The sequence below is a fragment of the Pagrus pagrus genome (assembly GCF_965226575.1).
Source record: "Pagrus pagrus genome assembly, chromosome: 10".
NCBI classification, from domain to species: domain Eukaryota; kingdom Metazoa; phylum Chordata; class Actinopteri; order Spariformes; family Sparidae; genus Pagrus; species Pagrus pagrus.
In genome coordinates, this window is record NC_140194.1 from 20,635,758 (window position 1) to 20,653,197 (window position 17,440).

At 41.0% G+C, this 17,440-nt stretch overlaps 1 protein-coding gene across 2 annotated transcripts in view; it reads right to left on the reverse strand.

Annotated features, from left to right (window-relative positions):
- mgat4c (mgat4 family member C) overlaps window positions 1-17,440 on the reverse strand; it is a 137,425-nt gene that overhangs the window by 100,304 nt on the left and 19,681 nt on the right. The window contains exon 1 of one of the 2 annotated variants that reach the window (XM_084363904.1): window positions 11,198-11,637. The exons of the other annotated variant lie outside the window; for it this stretch is intronic. The gene's annotated coding sequence lies outside the window, so the exon portion shown is untranslated. Of the gene's footprint in view, window positions 1-11,197; window positions 11,638-17,440 lie in introns of those variants that run through there. 2 annotated transcript variants of the gene reach the window in all.

Below are 17,440 nucleotides of genomic sequence, written 5' to 3' on the forward strand. Positions count from 1 at the left end.
CCTTGAAAGTGGCCCCATGCCCGGGGCCGGGGGGACATAAATAAAGTGGGCACAGGGGAACCTCACACTTGAGTTTCTCAGTTTCGGACACTATTTTCTGCAATCTGGTGAATTTTTATGCACCACCGAAGGCTTTTTAGTCGGTCTGCTACTCTTGAAGGTAAAGCAAATAAAGAGTCATTTAGAGTATTTATAGTTGTTATAAAATAAATCTCATTTTAACCTTCAGTCCAAAACTTCCCATAAAGGACGGCGTAGCACAGTTTATGTGTGGTTGAGTACGGATGAACAAAATAAGGTTAATCTGGCTGCTCTCATGTAATCTATACCGCCTCACCTACGTCGACTGGTTACGTATGTTAAATAGAGGTGGAAAATAACCTTTTTCAGTACATTTAACATTTTAAATACATTTACTCAAGCTCTGTGCTCAACTCTGTAGCTCAACCCTCAGCTGTAGAGTTTATCAGCGTTTTAAAGCTTGTTTATGGTGAGTTCACACTGTGCAGAAAAGAAAAAAACATTCTGACATACAGCTTCAGCATATAAGCACTGTTTCTTTTAAAAAGAAAGTCACAGGTGCACAGAGTTGAAGGAAACGATACTCAAGATACACTTATTTAAGCAGTTTTTTGTCTTCATTTTAACTCTCATAAGATTCCCGTCTGTCTTTTTGAGTTTTGATTGGCTTTTGTCAGCCACACTATTCCCAGAATTGCTATCCCAGCTAAGCTCATTCAAGACTCCTAGAACTGCAAGCGTTGGTGGAAGCAACACACAAATTTGAGTTTTTCATCACAGCAGGACACTTCTTAGTTTGTTTGCTCCGCACAGATAATTACAACCACAAAGCTGATGCCTCCTCTTGATATGTATATTCATGTGTTTGAATAATGTTCTCATGGTCTATCAATTTATCAGTGTTACATTTTCATTATAAGTGGCCATTCATTCATCCACGCTCTGACTTAGTCACTTAATATTCAATATCTGACAGGCATAAAGGTGACGCAAACAGCCAAGGTAAAAAACACTCTAAATAAAACGCTCCAGTGCTATAATGTTAATGAACTATTCAGTGTGTTGGATGAATGAATGTATGAATGGTCTACAATCTGCTCTCTGACAGCTGGAAACTAAACCTCCACAACACATGAGGTTCACACATATGTGAAGCGTTGGAAGACAGTTAAAGCTCCTCTCTGTGAGCTTTTAGTACAAAGAATTTCCCCTGAAAAGTGTTGTGTGGTTTTGAAACCCTCTCAAAGGAAGTCAGAATGAGAAGCGAAATCAAACACTGGGGGTAAAAGGGAATTGTTAAAGCAAAGATGAATCACAAGATGAAGTACAGTGGATTGAAATACCCCCAGCAGCGACAGTTTCATCTACTGTCATACTGGAAATGTTTGTTTTTTTAATTCTAGTGGCCAAAATGGCTCTTAAGTTAAAATACATAATGTCCCGGACATGCATGTAAAATGGCATCACACCAAGCTATTTAAATCACCTTCAGGTCTTGTAGAAGTTACAAATGTAAATCCTTCTTTAAACTTTATCCATTGAAACTTAAATGTCTCAGAGGTTCAGAGTCATGCTTCAGGCTCCCACTTTGTCTTTCTTCGTTCAATTTTCTTCCCATAAACAAACATTTAAGCGAGAATCTTAAACTATCTAACAAGACCTACAGGCTGTTTCCTAAAAAAAAAAAAAAAAAAAAAAAAAAAAAAAAGGATGATTGAAAAACCTTTTTTATTTCAAGTATAAATGTGGACAAAAACTGCTCTCCGCAAAATCTGATACAATCGAAAGTAACCACAGATCTCACTCCCTGCACTTCAAATACAGCAGACTGGTCAGTGGGCCTAGGCTTCAAAGTGTGATGCTGTAGGTACCCCTCTAGCAACACTGCTTGAAGCACCCCTCTAGTGCAGCAGTATACAGAGCGAGAACAGTCTGAGTCAGGGGGTGGTCGGGCTGGTCAGATGGATCATACATTGAAATATCCCCCTGGAGACTGGGTTCACATCCAGAGCGTTGCCAAGAGTTGAGAGTGATTTATTTTAAGGTGAAGATTCTTAAGTAAGACAACGTACCTGGAAATGGCCTAACTTACGTTAAGTTAGTTATGCCATTTCCTATGTCTTATGATCTTAATACATCTAACCAAGTATTTTTGGTGCCTAACCAAACCATGACTGTTTCACAACATTAATAGCAGTCCAAAGTCATAATATGTCATAAAATGTGACCTGTTTCTCAGCAAGCTTTATTTTGAAAGTCTAACCAGACATTGTATATAATGTTTTAGGGTCAACCCTAACCCCCTGACTAATTTTAACCAAGTAGTTGTAACCATATGACATATTATTGCTAACTTGAAATGCGTAGCCCTTCACATGCAAAACTGACGCTAGAGGGGTAGGTAAGGCATCATCACTTGATGCTAAAAGACACTCACCAAGCTGCCGTATTTGACAAGGTTGGAGTGAGAACGCGTTGCCAGATTTCTGTCACCAGTAACCTGAATTAAAAGTACAAATCTGTATGTAAGGTGCTGTACATGTTGTTTGTAGGGCTGTATATATGAAACCTAAGTATCAGCACTGATACCAAAAATGATAGTAATTGTTTTTATTTCTCTTTGTTAAGCCAAAGCTTATTAAAGACATTTTCTCATCTGAAGCTAATGTAATGCTCTGTATCATGTGCTGTTGTTTTCTGCATGTAAACTTTGCATGTTGTATGTTTTTTCACAGATAATAGTTCATATATTTCAAGTTAATCACCAAAGCTATCAAACAGGGGCCAGGAAGCGACAGGTTTGACAGCATTCAGTTCAACAGAATTGTTTGTTATTAATAAATAAAATGGAACAATCTCTGTTTCATTGTTGTGTAGTAAACCATCGACCCATAAACTGATGCTAAAAAGATATATTTCTAAAACCCTAAAAGTGTAAGATAACGTTTATCCACTGTATTAACTTTATTGTGCCATAATGAAGAAACAGGAATTTTAATTTGTATTACTCCTGAACTCAAATTTACATTCTCCTCAGTGATACTGACAATCTGTAGAAAGCTTGACAGTTTAATACATAACAAACAACAACAAAAAACAATCCAATAGCGCTGATTGCGCTGTCTGCCAGCACAAAATGAATATATCTTGTGAGGTTTGAGATGTTGTCTGCTAATAGAAGTTGATGACAGTTATGTGTTACTTAATGCACCTTAATTTCCTGGTAAAGTGAAAATGGAGGTAAAATTGGATGGAAATGGACCTCCGGCAGAATCTGCAAATTGCAGAGAAATTATTTCCAAAAATACTCAATTCAAGAATGATGAGTGTCTGCTGGGTTCTCCGGATCACCTCAGTTTCAAAGTTCCTGGTATAAAAGTAACTGCACAAACTTCTACAACAGATGCTGGCATTCAAGGTGAACTTGATCAAAACATGCTGGGTGCCTGACTTCAACTGGTTCTGTCTTCCTGAAGTAGAAGCCGAACATTACATCGAGCAGCATATGGGCTGAATATTATACCAAAAGCATGGGACCCCCTCCTCTTCCCTCTCTTATTAAACATGATATTCAGGCTTACCATCACGATGCTCACTGAACCAGCTAAGCACTTGACAGCAACATCAATGCATCTCCGAGTGTATGAATATACAGTCTGGATTCATGCCTGGAGTGTTTCAACTCCTTCTTCAGATAAACTTGGCATTGGTGCTAAACATGCTGTAAGTGCGGTCCATTCTTCCACTCATTCAGCTGGGCAGGAAGTCAGTCAGCAACTCAGTCATTCAGCCGGCGCGGCATTAAGATTTCTCCTCACAGCAGCTGAACATAGACTGGAGGTCAGATGCACTATAGCTGAAGCAGCCTTCATTCCCCGCCGCTTACGCCTCGCGTCCTCCGTGTCACGGCAAAACTCAGTGGCTGCACAATAGATTCCAGCTGCCCAGACATTCATGACCCGCACCACCTCAGATAATCAACACGGTAGGACACTGGGGGGAAGAGTGTGGTCAAGAGGCAGGCCGACAATTATTTGTGGCATTTGTCTAACCTTTCACGGAGAAATCAAGTGAGTGGCTGCCCAGACTACCTGAGTGGATCCTGTTGCAACCATCATTGTCTCTAAGCAGCTACAAGTTCAGTGCATCTTGAACTGAGAGAAATTGCTCTTTTTAAATTCAATTTAAAGTCTCAGCTTTTTTCTATAAGCAGCTGAAGAGAATCTGCAGATGGGGAGATATTGTTTCAGCGTTTGTAAGTGCCGTTTCAATCATTCTTTTGTATGCACCCGTGAAACTGACTCTTGAGAACTCTTAACAAGTTGAACCGGAGATATGAGACAAGTTAAAAAACCATGCTGATAAAGTTTGCTAGATAAATAAGACCGAAGAAGAAATTACAAGCATAAAGGAGGGACATTTTTCATCTTGTCTATAATGTCTGTGTTAACTGTAGCAAGGCAACAGGAAAAAAGCCTGCATGTAATTCCATTCAGAAAGTTGGGAGGATTAGAGGTTTTAAGGTTTATGTTCTGCCTGAGCACACAGGGTAAATGGAAGCCTCTCCTTTCTTTTGAGAAAAATGACTTGATTTAAATGACTCGTACAGTATGAATGAATTCAAAAAGTATGACTCATTTTCAGTGTTTAGTCAATTTTTTTTAGGTGGGAAAGATGAAGTACACAGGCCTTTTTTCAGCACCAGCCTGGCTCTTGCTTCAACATTCACAGCTGGGATCCGTCCTGTATCACCATATCTACGCAACACAGCATAACCCTGTAAGTCCAAACGGTGCAAGTACTGGATAGAGCGGTTATGATTCTATTCAAAGTCTGTGTTCACTGGACTCATGTTTCAGATTTCCACTGACTTTCAATCAATCAATAAATCAGTCTTTACTTGTATAAGGCCAATTCACAACGAAAGTCATGTCATGACACTTTCCAAATTGAGCAGATATAGCCATAGTCCTTGATGTGTCTTTACACACCTGATTCTGTATTTTGCAGAACTGGCTCACTTTTCCGAAGCGCAGAATTCACATGTGAATGTTTGTAAATGCGACAGCACGGCTGGTATATATTGAGAGATATATCAGCAGATATATCAGCAGGGTTTCCCATATTTTCATTTATTTGTGGCAGCCAACCACAATATCAACATTGGCCGCCACATATTGATTTTCCATTTTTTGAGCTACTGTATGCAGCACTCTCTCTCTCTCTCTCTCTCTCAAATACAAATGACATAGGCTATGTTCAGGCTACAGGCCCAAATCCATTTTTTGGCATATCTAGATTGTATCCTGATTGATTTTAGGAAGTCTGTATAACAAAAAAAAATGAAACGCGATTTTTGCAAATCCGATCCATTCCACGTTTGGAGGTGGTGTGAAATGTGATTAAAATCTGATTTCTACAGATGTGTCTCAGTCCGAACACTGTGGCCGCTCATATCGGATTTCAAAGCGTCTTTTGTGTCACTCAGTGCGACTCACATCGGCAACATCAAATCCAGAGAGTGTGGGAGATAACAGAGAGAACAACAGTCTGTGGAGATACGCTTTGAGAGACAAATCAGATTTGCCTGCTTTGTATACATAGCCATAGTGTTTCCCACACATTACTACTAGGGTAGAGCTAAAGTATATCTGGGGACCAATTTTAGCATCCCTTTATTTTATGTGTCCTTTATTCGCGTGGTTCACATTGTTTCCATAGGCTGCGAGATTAACAACAAGCTTCCTTCACCCGGGGGTTGCCTTCACAGGTCAAAACAGAATAAATAGTGAAAAATGTCAAAATGTGCTGTGCATTATTTGTATGACTTTTTAAAGTACAGTGATGCACAGAGCAGACACATACAGGAAGAGAGACACAGAAAGATATGTGGTGGATGGGGTACCCAATTTAGATGTTGATTAGTTGGGTGTGTTTTTGAGCAGGCTCTTACATGTAGGCATCACCGCCGTACTGGAGTGGAGTGAACAATATGGCAACATGGCAACACCTTCACGACCAAAGTCATCTAAAATGTGGGAGCATTTAGCTCTCGGAAACGCAATATTTGGAAAGCTGACCTTGCCTGGGGATGGCATGGGAGCACATCAGTTATGCTGGAGCATCTGAGGAGGAGGCACGTTGGCGCTCTGGATGATGAAGACTCCCCTCAGTAGACTAATTAGCTAGCTAATGTTAATGTGAGTGGTGTATCTTTCTGTAGTTTTACTACGCTAGGCGGACATTAGCATAGAGCTAGCTAGCTAAGCCAGATATTTAACGTTAGTCTGGCTAAATTGCTATGGCTATATTAGCCCTGAACAGGTTTTAACATATGTTAAAACAAGAAAAGGACCGGTGAACGGGCCCCAAACCTAGGTAGTCCGGTCTTTCTCTCTTCTTAAAATACGTTAAAACCGGCTCGTGGCTAATCAAGCCATAGCTGTTTAGCCGGAAAAGGTGGCTCGTTTAGCTCGCTAGCTCTACGCTAACGTCCGCCTAATGTTATATAGCTTGCAAATGTGGTAACCCCGCAACTATTGGAGTTTAAGAGTAACGTTCATGTTTCTCTTTTGCTTGACAAATGTGTCTTTTTATTCCATAGCAGTAATGCAACCATGGATGGCTTTCCTCGAAAGAAGCAGACTTGTACTCCCCAGCAAGCGACTGCCATCACTGAATCAGCCCTTACCATGCTGGTCATGAGACCAATGTCCGTGGTTGATGGTGAAGGATTTCAAGAAATGATAAAGCAGTCCAACCTTGAATACACCCTTCGATCCAGAACTCATTTCACTCACTTGATGGAAAAGAAATATGAAATAACCTTTCTGAAGGTACAAGTGTTTAACTCTCTCACTCTCTCTCTCTCTCTCTCTCTCTCTTTCTCTCTCTCTCTCACACTCACAGACACACACACACACACACACACACACACACACAAATAACAGTAATTTGTATTTGACATCACACAGTTCATGAAGAAATAATGTTAAGATTGCTGATCAATAATTTAATCTTGATAAAAACATAAAATGGCTGCAATAATGTAAATAAAAATCTAACACTCATTATGTTTAATGTTTACTGTACTAGTTACACTGTTTGGGTCTTTGCACTTGAAAGTGTTAACTAAAGTCACCTCTGTCTTTTAAAAGGTAAAGGAGACCATTAAGGAAGCCAAAGGCTCCCTCACACTGACAGCTGATGTCTGGAATAGTCGTGCAACAGAGGCGTACCTGGGTGTTTCCTGCCATTTCATCACTGAAGTTTGGCAAATGAAGGCTTTGAACCCTGCCACCATGCCCCTTGAGGAGAGGCATTCTGGTGCAAACATAATGACATGGCTGGAGGAGGTGGGTGCAAATTTGACATCTTGCCTGCCAAAATGAAAGCAGTAGTTCATGACAATGGGTCCAATATGGTGGCAGCAATGCGAATGTTGGAAGAAAAACGTGGTTGGGCCTCTATCCGCTGCACTGGGCACACACTCCAGCTCATAGTTAACAGTGCCCTCAAAGAGCACACCATCAACAGAGCTGTAGAGTGCAAGAAACGTAGTAGCTCAATTCAGGCGAAGCGAGTTGGACAATACAAAACTGAAGCTGAAACAGCAGCAAATGAGCACACCACAACATAGGCTGATCCAGGGTGTCAGTACCAGATGGAACAGTACATACTACATGGTAGAGAGACTCCTGGAACAGCGCTGGCCAGTTACTGCCACCATCTGATCCTGAGGTAACTCAAAGGGCAAACACTACTTTGACCTGAAGCCAGATCAGTAGGTGCTGCGTGGGGAGCTGACACAGGGGTTGCAGCCTTTTGAATGTGCTACCCTTTACCTTAGTGGACAGGAGTACGCAACCATTTCATATCTTCCACAGCTGGTCAAAGGGCTGCAACAGTCCAAACAGCAAACCCTTTGTTTTGAGACGAGCCCTGGAAAAGCATTTTGGCCCGTGCAGGGAAAGGGATAACCAAGAGATGGGGGAGTCTGAACACCATCTCAGCAGAGAGACACAACCCAATTGTGCTTTCAGCTGCCATTGACCCAAAATTCAGAAAGCGGAAGTTTATGGCAGCTGAAGATGCCACAAGGGACAGTTGAAGTCCTTGCTATCAAAGAAGCAAAGGCGGAGACTGGGATACATGGGTGAGAACAACAGCAGAAGAAGGTCAGTGTTCCAGGCAGAGGGGAAAAATCAGCAGCGGCTAACCTCCTTCAGTCTGACACAGACAGTCTCAGTGAGGAGAGAGAAGAATCCCAGGAGGACAAAAAAGATCCAAATGGTGAGAAATTAAGTTCAGATGTACTTTGCAGAGCCAGCAATACTCAAAAAGCAGGACCCTCTCAGATGGTGGAGGGGAAATGAGGGGCATTTTCCCACACCATCAAAGCTGGCGCGATCTTTTCTGTGCATTCCTGCAACATCCACCACGTCAGAGTGTATATTCTCACCAGCGGGGATATCTGCACTCAGAAGAGAGCAAGCCTCTCACGAGACCGTGTGGAGATGCTGACCTTCCTCTATTGCAACAGAGTGTAGACCACAGAAGGCACAAAGCACACAATGCACTTTTCTGTCCTCGCCATCTTGTTTATTTCTTTCGAATTTAGATGGAGGATTGTTTGGATTTATTTGATAAAGGGAAAACTGCTGTAGTTTTGTTATTGCTGCCTGTTCTTGGTTTTAAATTCTGACAGAAAAAATGGATGTTGGAGTTTTTATTCATCTTTTGTATCAGCAGCAAAACTCATTAAAAAACATATTTTTGAATGAAGTATTCATCTTTATTGTCTTTATTGTTAGATGACACATGCCTAAAACAACCTCAAGCTAAATGTAAAAGCTGAGAGCTAAATAAGAGCCAACGAGTAATTTTGCGATTCATAATCGGAATAGTCGATTATTCGTTTCAATAATCGATAGATTAATCGACTATCAAAACAGTCGTTAGTTTCAGCCCTAGTGGCGGAGCAGCAAGCCGGCTGGTGTGCATGTAATAAAGAGACCAGAGGAGGACAGAGAACTGATGGGAAAAGCATGAAGCATAGTGAGCAGATTAAAGTTTGTCAGCAAAATAAGGTGGAGAATTAAGTCGAGTTAAGAGGATGAAATACGACATTAGCTACTAGAGAAAGGGTAATGTGTTCTTTCAAACATTTTCATTTGAATTTAGAGAGGCTGGATAGTCAAATATGAAAAGAATATATACTGTTTATATTTTGGCCACTATCTTACTCCATAGAAAATTAAACCTGTGGGTAAACAGGTAGTCAAGAGGCAAAGATTCTCGCCCACTGCTACATATCAGATATATATGTTTCCCTCCAAGAATCCATATACATGTTCTTGTTCCTGGAAACTATGATGTGTCTGAATATTGCTCTTGCTATACTGAACCCTGTGAGCAAGGGACAGCCGGTGTGGATAAATCGCATTGTTAAGCATTGCTTGATAAATGTGTACGTTGAATTTTCTTCTTTACGAACCTGTTTGAGGCCAACACTAAAGGTCAGGGTCAGCCAGAAGCAGTGCTCCTTGTAGATATTAAGCATACTCTTTTTTATTTTTTATGACAACAATGAAGTGTAGTGGGGATTCATCGCTAATGTGGAATTTTTCTACCTCAAGGCCTCACGTCTACTATACAAACTACAAACACAACAGTGACTTTTCCACAGTCCACAGATAGTCTTGCTGACTTGTGTACCTCTTTTGTAATCTGTCAGTGGAAATGAATTCATTCCAATTAAAAGTGGTTTCACAGGGGCGCTCTGGTAACAAGCCGCGGCTCATAGTGGAAGCCTCGCCCCTCGGTGACCCCTAATGAGCCGGCAGCCTCCTGCCAGAGGAAGCCCGGGCTGCTGCACTTGTAATGAGCTGCTGTTTTGCTACAGGCCTCTCAGATGAGCCATGGAGCTGTCATTCGCACCGCAGTACATGAGCGGCTCTGGCAGATGATGCAATTTTTTGGCGACTGTAAGGACAATGCACGCCTTTGGTGATGTGTTAACTGTTCATATTTTGAATTTCGCGTTCAAAAAGTAAAATCATTTCAGATGTTCTTTTCATATTTATTTCATATTGTGGGTATCACAGGTTGGAAAGAAGCTGCTTACAGTTTACGCATTCAGTCAAAAAAAAAAAAATGTTCAGTTGCTGTTCAGATGGGTTGTTTTTGTCTAACAGCTGCACTACAGAGAACTGGAGCCTGCCGGAGACTGAGGATAGGCCCTGGAGGAAAGTTATTTTTGTAGGATACATGCAGTTTTTGTTTACCATGAAGTGGCAATAAATGAATATTTTCATTATTGGCTGACCTACTGAATGTCCCTTCAACATTTCTTCATTTAGACTGTAAGAAATGAAAAACAAATAGAGAGGAGGACTCTGATCAGGTCTGACATTTCCCCAAATTGCTGGCTGCTTGTCCAGAACCCAAGGGGTTTAAAATGTATGACATTAAACAGAGAAAAGCAGCCACTCCTCACATTTGTACAGTGAATCTTTGTGACATTTCCACTGTGTTTTTGAATTAATTCAAAATGTGGATTAGTTTTCTGTCAGTTTTCGAGCGGATTCATTCATTTTAGCACTGGTTCACCACATAGACACACATGTGATGTTTTGCCTGAGGCTGCGAGATACTATTAAAGCACAGAGTTATATCACTCAGTTGAAATCTTGAGCTTACTTGCCATAAGTATTAATTTAGCTGTGACTTGTTAAGCAAGGGTTTTAATTTAGATAAGCAAAACCTCCTGCTGTTTCACGTCCTCCAATGAATCCATAATGTTCTTAAAGACTGAGTTAGAGCTGAACTCCTTCCTCTGGTTTCTTCCTGTTGTTGCCAGGTTGGGGAGAAATTGGATGCATGCTCTCTCGGTCTGACTTATTGCATTTGTGATGTTATCAGACACACAGCCCCACATGCCGTGACGCCTGTGCTGCGCAGTGAGGAGAGGCTGCAACGTGCGAAGAAAGTTCTGACTTGGGCTCCGTCTCGGTGACACGCGGCGCAGAGCCCGATAGGAACCAGAACTCGAGCGGTGCTGTAGTTATCAGCCCAACCACGTGGCCTTACCTGCGAGTCCTTCAGCAAGCATCACCTCAACTCGCTGTCAGAGCAGCGCCACATCACAGAAACACCCGGCCGGCTCGGCACTCACCTCCACGTCAGGAGACACCGCGGGGGTCCAAACGCAGGTGTCCAGCGGCGGGGTGGGTATCTGAAGAAGCGCTTTCTTCCTCTTCCTCCCTCTCGTCCTCTGATGCGTAGATCGGCTCGGACACCGGCTCCGACGCGCTTCGCGATCCCGACAGACGGAGCCCGGGCAGGCGGGCAGGCACCGCTGGAAATGTCTGCAGCGGATGATGCACCTCCGCGCGATTTGTCCTCCTCCCTCCCGCGTTTTGATTGTCTTTACCTTCAGCTCTTATCTTATGAAAGACAAACTTTGATCATTTCACGGGGCGTTTGTAGCTGTCGAAATAGCTGCCACATCCCTAAGGTACCGTGACTCTTGATGTTGCGCTCCGGTCTGCTCTCTCCTCTGCTCCTCCCGGCGGCAGCAGGCGGACAGGAGGGCGGTGCGTCTGAATTCGTGCGCTCCAGCGGTGCATGCGTGGCACGGACGGCCAGATCCCTGGATTCACCTGTCATCACAAGACAAAGTGCATCCTATTTAAAATACGAGCGAAGAGGAGCCTGGCTCTAAGGTTGTAACCCCCGCACCCAGGGGCGCTGATAAGAATTTAGGGGAGCCCATTTCTGCTCTGAGAGGGGTGCACATTCATCCAAGGAGGAGATTCAAGAGGGGGGGGAGCAATTAGTTGAGAAGCTGTGTAGATGTTTTTAGGATGCGCTGGGTGTGGAGGAAGTCACTGATAAATTCTATAAAGTTCGAGCATAGCTGCCCAAACTTTTATGACAAAAAATCAATCCAGACCTAATAGAGGTCTGGAGGACTTAATAGAGGTTTCATCCCGTGGAGCCTTTCAAAGGCTTTTGTTGCCTCTCTGTACTGTCAAAGGGGAGATAACAGGGAGGAGGAAATTGAACCAACCTTCATTTTGACAGGGGCCTCTTAGAAACCTCTCCAAGACCCAGACCCCAGATTAAGGAGCCTCATCCCAAACCATTCTTCCTTTGGTTCTTATAGTCTGAAAGAGACTTTGGGTTTTTTTTTCTCAAAGATGACCCATTTCTCATAAATAACAGACACATTGAAATGAAATAAGACCATACAAAACCCGTAGTGGAAGGTAATAAGGTACATTTAAGCATAAGCAGAGGTTGACATTTGACCTACGGGTTCACACAGTCCAACTTTTGCATGGTGTGTTACGGATGCAGTAACAGGAGACAACAAGGCATAAAACTAGTTTCTGACTAAGGCTTACGTAGGTAGTTTGTCTTTCACACATGAGCGTACACAGTTCAGGCGCGCTCGCAAACATAAAGTTAAAGTTTGTCAAAAGTGAAATATCAATTTGTTTAGGCCTATATTATACTGTTAGGCTTTTATTCTCCATGTACCCTTTGAAACCATTTAGTGTAGGCGTAAAACATGAAATTGAAACCTGAAATATGCAGACTCGCTCACAGATCACTGCTCATTGTGTAACAGGAAGATAGCTAGCTGAATCACTGACTGGCTGCAAAAGAGAGGACTCACATCTAACGCCATACGCCACAATAAGCCGTCACATGTCAGTCACTGACTGCTATAAAATGAATTTATTACAAAAACATAATGGAATTCAGATTTATTTCTTACAATCATTTTCTAGTCTATTAGCTCAATGTAGTGACATTTTTTTGCTCCCCTTGATTCCAAAGTCCGCCTATGTGTTTAAGTAACATGTTTAAATATACATTTCACTTCATTTATGTAATTCCAATAGTTGCTTTTTAGCCTACTTTGCAGATAAGAATGTACATAAATTGCACCCAACATTATACAAAGTTCATAAAATCATCTCCAACACAACCAGCTACTGCACAGCATCAGAGTGCTGCAGACCGATCCATTAATGTATATTATGCGCATTGTATAAAAGGCCCATTCTACACTTTGCTTCTCAGGCTTTGATATTTTTTTTTTGCCTAAACCTGCAACAACTTTTGCCGAGAGCCATGAGATAGATTCAAAACAGTAAATCTGTGGGCTGTAAAACAAAACAAAACAATGAGTTGAGGCCAAAGAGCTCCATAGAGCCCAGAAAAAACTGCAAAGTCAGATAATAATCATTGTGTAATGTGAAACGTTTTGCTTGTGATAAAGCCACACAGTCATTTAATCCATCATTTATATAAACATGTTGATTAGTGGAGCTCTAGTAAAACTCTCATTTTGGTATTTTTATTTTTGGTCGAGTAAAGGATCAATTTATTCTTCTTCACAAAACACTGATGAGTTTCTCATGTGAGGATTTCACCTTGTGAATTCAACATACACTTTTTTCAACTTACACATACTTTACAGGTTTAGAGGCTCCAGAATGTATGTCTTAAAAAGGCTTAACATATAGAGCGTGTAGCCACAGAGCTAAGCCTACGTACGTTGTATTTGATATTGTGAGCACGAGAGCCGACATTAATCAGTGAAGAAAGACGCCGCGCGAAAAATGTCAGTGTCTGTGTCTAATCACAAGTATCCATGGTGGGCCTATTAAGTCAAGCTTATTAGAAATTTTCAGTGAAAATGACATTGCACCAGTGAGTGCAGTCACACAGAGGGAGTACTGTGGATGGCAGCTCAGGCTCCAGTTGAGGTCATATTTGGGCTAAGCTGTTTATATGCATATTCATATCCTAATCACAAATACCCCAGCATACATAATTAAGCTGAATACTTTGGATATTATTATGGAAAGGGAGCTCAGTGTGACCACAAAAAAATAACATTAAATAGGATACCCTGGGTAATATGAGCCTATCCCAGCACATAATCATGATGGGAGCTTATACCAGATGGGAAATGGTGTTTTCATGCCCCAAATGGAAATGTTTAGCCTCCTGAATAATATTGGGATGTAAATGTGCATAAAAATGCCCTCATTATAACATGTGGCAGTGTGTCATTGTTGAAATGAACAGGTTTTTTTTTGGTTTTTTTGGTATTGCAAGCAAGCCAGGCAGTTTTGGCCGTTATTGCCCTTTGTTTCATAAATCATATCAGAAGTTGTGAAAAGTTTGTGCAGACGTGGATTTTTGGGCTTTGTGAGAGAAATCATAATCCTGCTCATTTCCAGTAGACATCTGGTGAAGATTGGGTGCATTGGTACATATACTCAAGAACTGCGCTTCAGTACAGTTTAGAGGTACTCTGAATGGACCTATTTTCATTTCACTAGACTTCTTCTTCTTTCTTTTCTTTTTACTCCACCAAATATCAAATGAAGGTGCACTTTTATATGTCTGATGACTGCAGTTCTATCTTTGTGGAGGGGTTTAAGCGGCTAAGATAAGATGAACCTAAAATGAGTGTCACTTTGGGAAGTGACCATGGGGTAAGCATGATATTGCCTTTTGAGGTGTCTGTAAGCAGGAATGAATGGTTCTGGCCTCAACATTAATTCCTCATAACGGACACCTCATCGGGCATTATCCCTTGCTTGATGTATATGACGCACTACTCCTATATCACTTTTAGTGTCCTTGATACATCTTATGTTGTTTTACATCTTAACCTCAAAGGGAACTGTGGTCCACTGTCTTATCTTTCACTAATGTTCCCATCGAGTGTCTTTTTAGAAGAATATAATCGTAAATTAAATTGTAAATTGACCAAAAAACTCCCCAACAGCATTTGCTAATTAGGTAGGGCAGCCAGCATGTTACCTGTGGGGCAGAATTAGCTGCTTGTTCATCACACTGCTTTTTATAAAGCATAATAACTAAAAGCAACTCCGTTCATCGACTCAGATCTTCTCTCATCTGGACTCTAATGGCACGGCAGTAAGAGAACAATGTTCAGAGAGGATAAAGTAAGAAAATGATTTAAAACTATAAAAGTGATGGAGGCATGCGTCCTCCATTCCCAGTGGAAATCAAACCCTTGTATTGAGTAAGGTGTATAACAACAAAAACACTCTGACGTGTCCTGAAATAGAAAATAATTGAGTCAGTGAAGGAAAAGCTACATTGAGAAGCACTTTGTCGATCAGGACACCGCCTGATGTATTATCACTCGCTTAGTATTAATAGTGAAATGTATAGAGTTTTTCTTATACTTGTTTAAAATCCTACTGGCATATATAGGAGGAAGGTTTCCATGTTCAGACAAGTATCAAAAACATTTCCAGTCCAGCTGCACATTTAAACCTCCGGAGAGCCCAAACAGATTCTCCTTCCCTGAGGTGTATAAAACCTGCTCTCTCTGCTTAGTTTTGTGCCAGAATTATCTCAGGTCAGGAGAGAGCTCAGGGGCTGGAGAGGGCTTAGGATAAGTCAGAGTGACAATTAGTGGAATGACACATCTTGACACGTCAGACCTCCGAACAGCCACTGATGAATCATAGCAGGAGGTCCAGAAATAGCCACCGCAGTCTCAGCAACAGAACAGCGTGTCAACACTGTTTTTGAAACCAAACCTGCAACAGTATCCTTACTCTCTGAGCGATAAACAATCACATGCTGCAGATACACATTTATACTCTTGTGTAGGTCTGAAAGCAAATGCAGCATTAGTAAAAATGACAATCAAATGTGTTCACAGTGCTATTAGGGGAGTTAGTGTTGGCTTTAGTTAAGGTGGCACCCTAAGCTAAATCTGAAAATGCACTCCCCTAACCCCAAAACAGAAATAAGGCAATAATTGCACTCACTAGCAAGTAGATTTTGGATGAGATTGAATACTTTTAATGACATTATCTAATTTTCTTCAAACTAAAGTCAATTCTTTTGAGAAAACTCTTCCCCAGTACCAGGGATATTAATATAGAACATTACAGATTTTAATTTACTGTACCCCAAATTTCATTTCAATGTCATTAATAACCGTAGAATATGGATGCAGCGTCCTGATTTTAAAAGAGCATTCTTTCTAAAGGCCAACAGGGGCGACTCCACTGGTTTCAAAAAGAAATCTGATTGTGCATATTGTATATTATATAAGTTTATGACTAAATGACCCTACTTTTCACTTGATTTATTACCTCATTAAACAGTTTTCTAACAAGTTTATGGTCTCAATCACTAGTTTCAAGTCTTCTCCAACACAGCGTGGTGTAAATTTTTTAAATTATGGTCCCATTTACAGTAAAATAGACCATAAAGAAGGAAATGATTTAGAGCATTGTGATTTTCAAGTGGCTACCACGGCATGCCCTTGGATTTTATCAGTCAGGACCAATAAAGTTATCCTCCCCAGCTCCACCCACTCTTCCAAATATGATAACTCTTGGCTCAAAAAAACACAAGATAACGACAGCCGTAATGCCAAACTTAAGGATTCGAAATAGTCGTCCACAAGCCAATGAGTGCTGTCATAGTGTATATACATGCCAAAAAGATTTCAGGAGCAGATGACACTGAATTTGTATTTCATGACAGTTATAAACTGCCTAAGTGTAGGAGAAAAAGAATATTTCTCTTAAATTAATACCTAAATCAGATCTTAACTTTAGCATTGGGACCCCATCCAGGTTTCCACGAGACTTCTATGACTGTTGTATAAGCAAAACCACTGACTTATGAGCTTATGACTGTCAGCAATGCTGTATTAATATTAACATGAAAAACTAAAGAAATCCTAAGAAGTCCTGCTCTTGAGCAGTGGTTTTCAAGAAGTGGTCACATAATAAATGTGAGGGACGGCAAATGATTAACAAGGAAGTAAAGAGACACAAATTCTGTTTATTTTGTGTTTATGTCATGTATATTTTAATTCTACCAGGGTTATCTGCTCTTAATCATTAATTCAAATGAATAATAAATATTCTTATTCTCCTTTTGGCACATTTATTGTATACAGTGATGTTGTTGTTGATGACTGTTGCTGGTACCGTTGTTAGGGTTAGTGTTATTCCCTCTGCTCCAGTCCACATTTATTATGTAAGAGGCTGCTGTAAAGGAGCAGCAACAGGTTTGTGTGAATGCATAAAATACAAGGCAGATCCCCTGGGTGACCGTCACACTGCGAGCGTGCCACTTTAGACTGGTGGAAGTAAACAACGAAGGATGTTTACATGTATTTTAAGATTCTGTCTGTATTTCTTCGCCCTCTTTATTCAAATGAGTGTGCTGTAGTGGAGTCGGCTCGGCTTTAAGATCCAAAGGCAGCATGTACAGTTCTCCACAGTCATGAAAGGTTTTGAATCAGACGGATGATTCACAAAGGCTAAAGGCTGATTAAAGTATCAAACAAGACTTTTATGGCATCATTTTTACTGTCTTTTTAACTTTT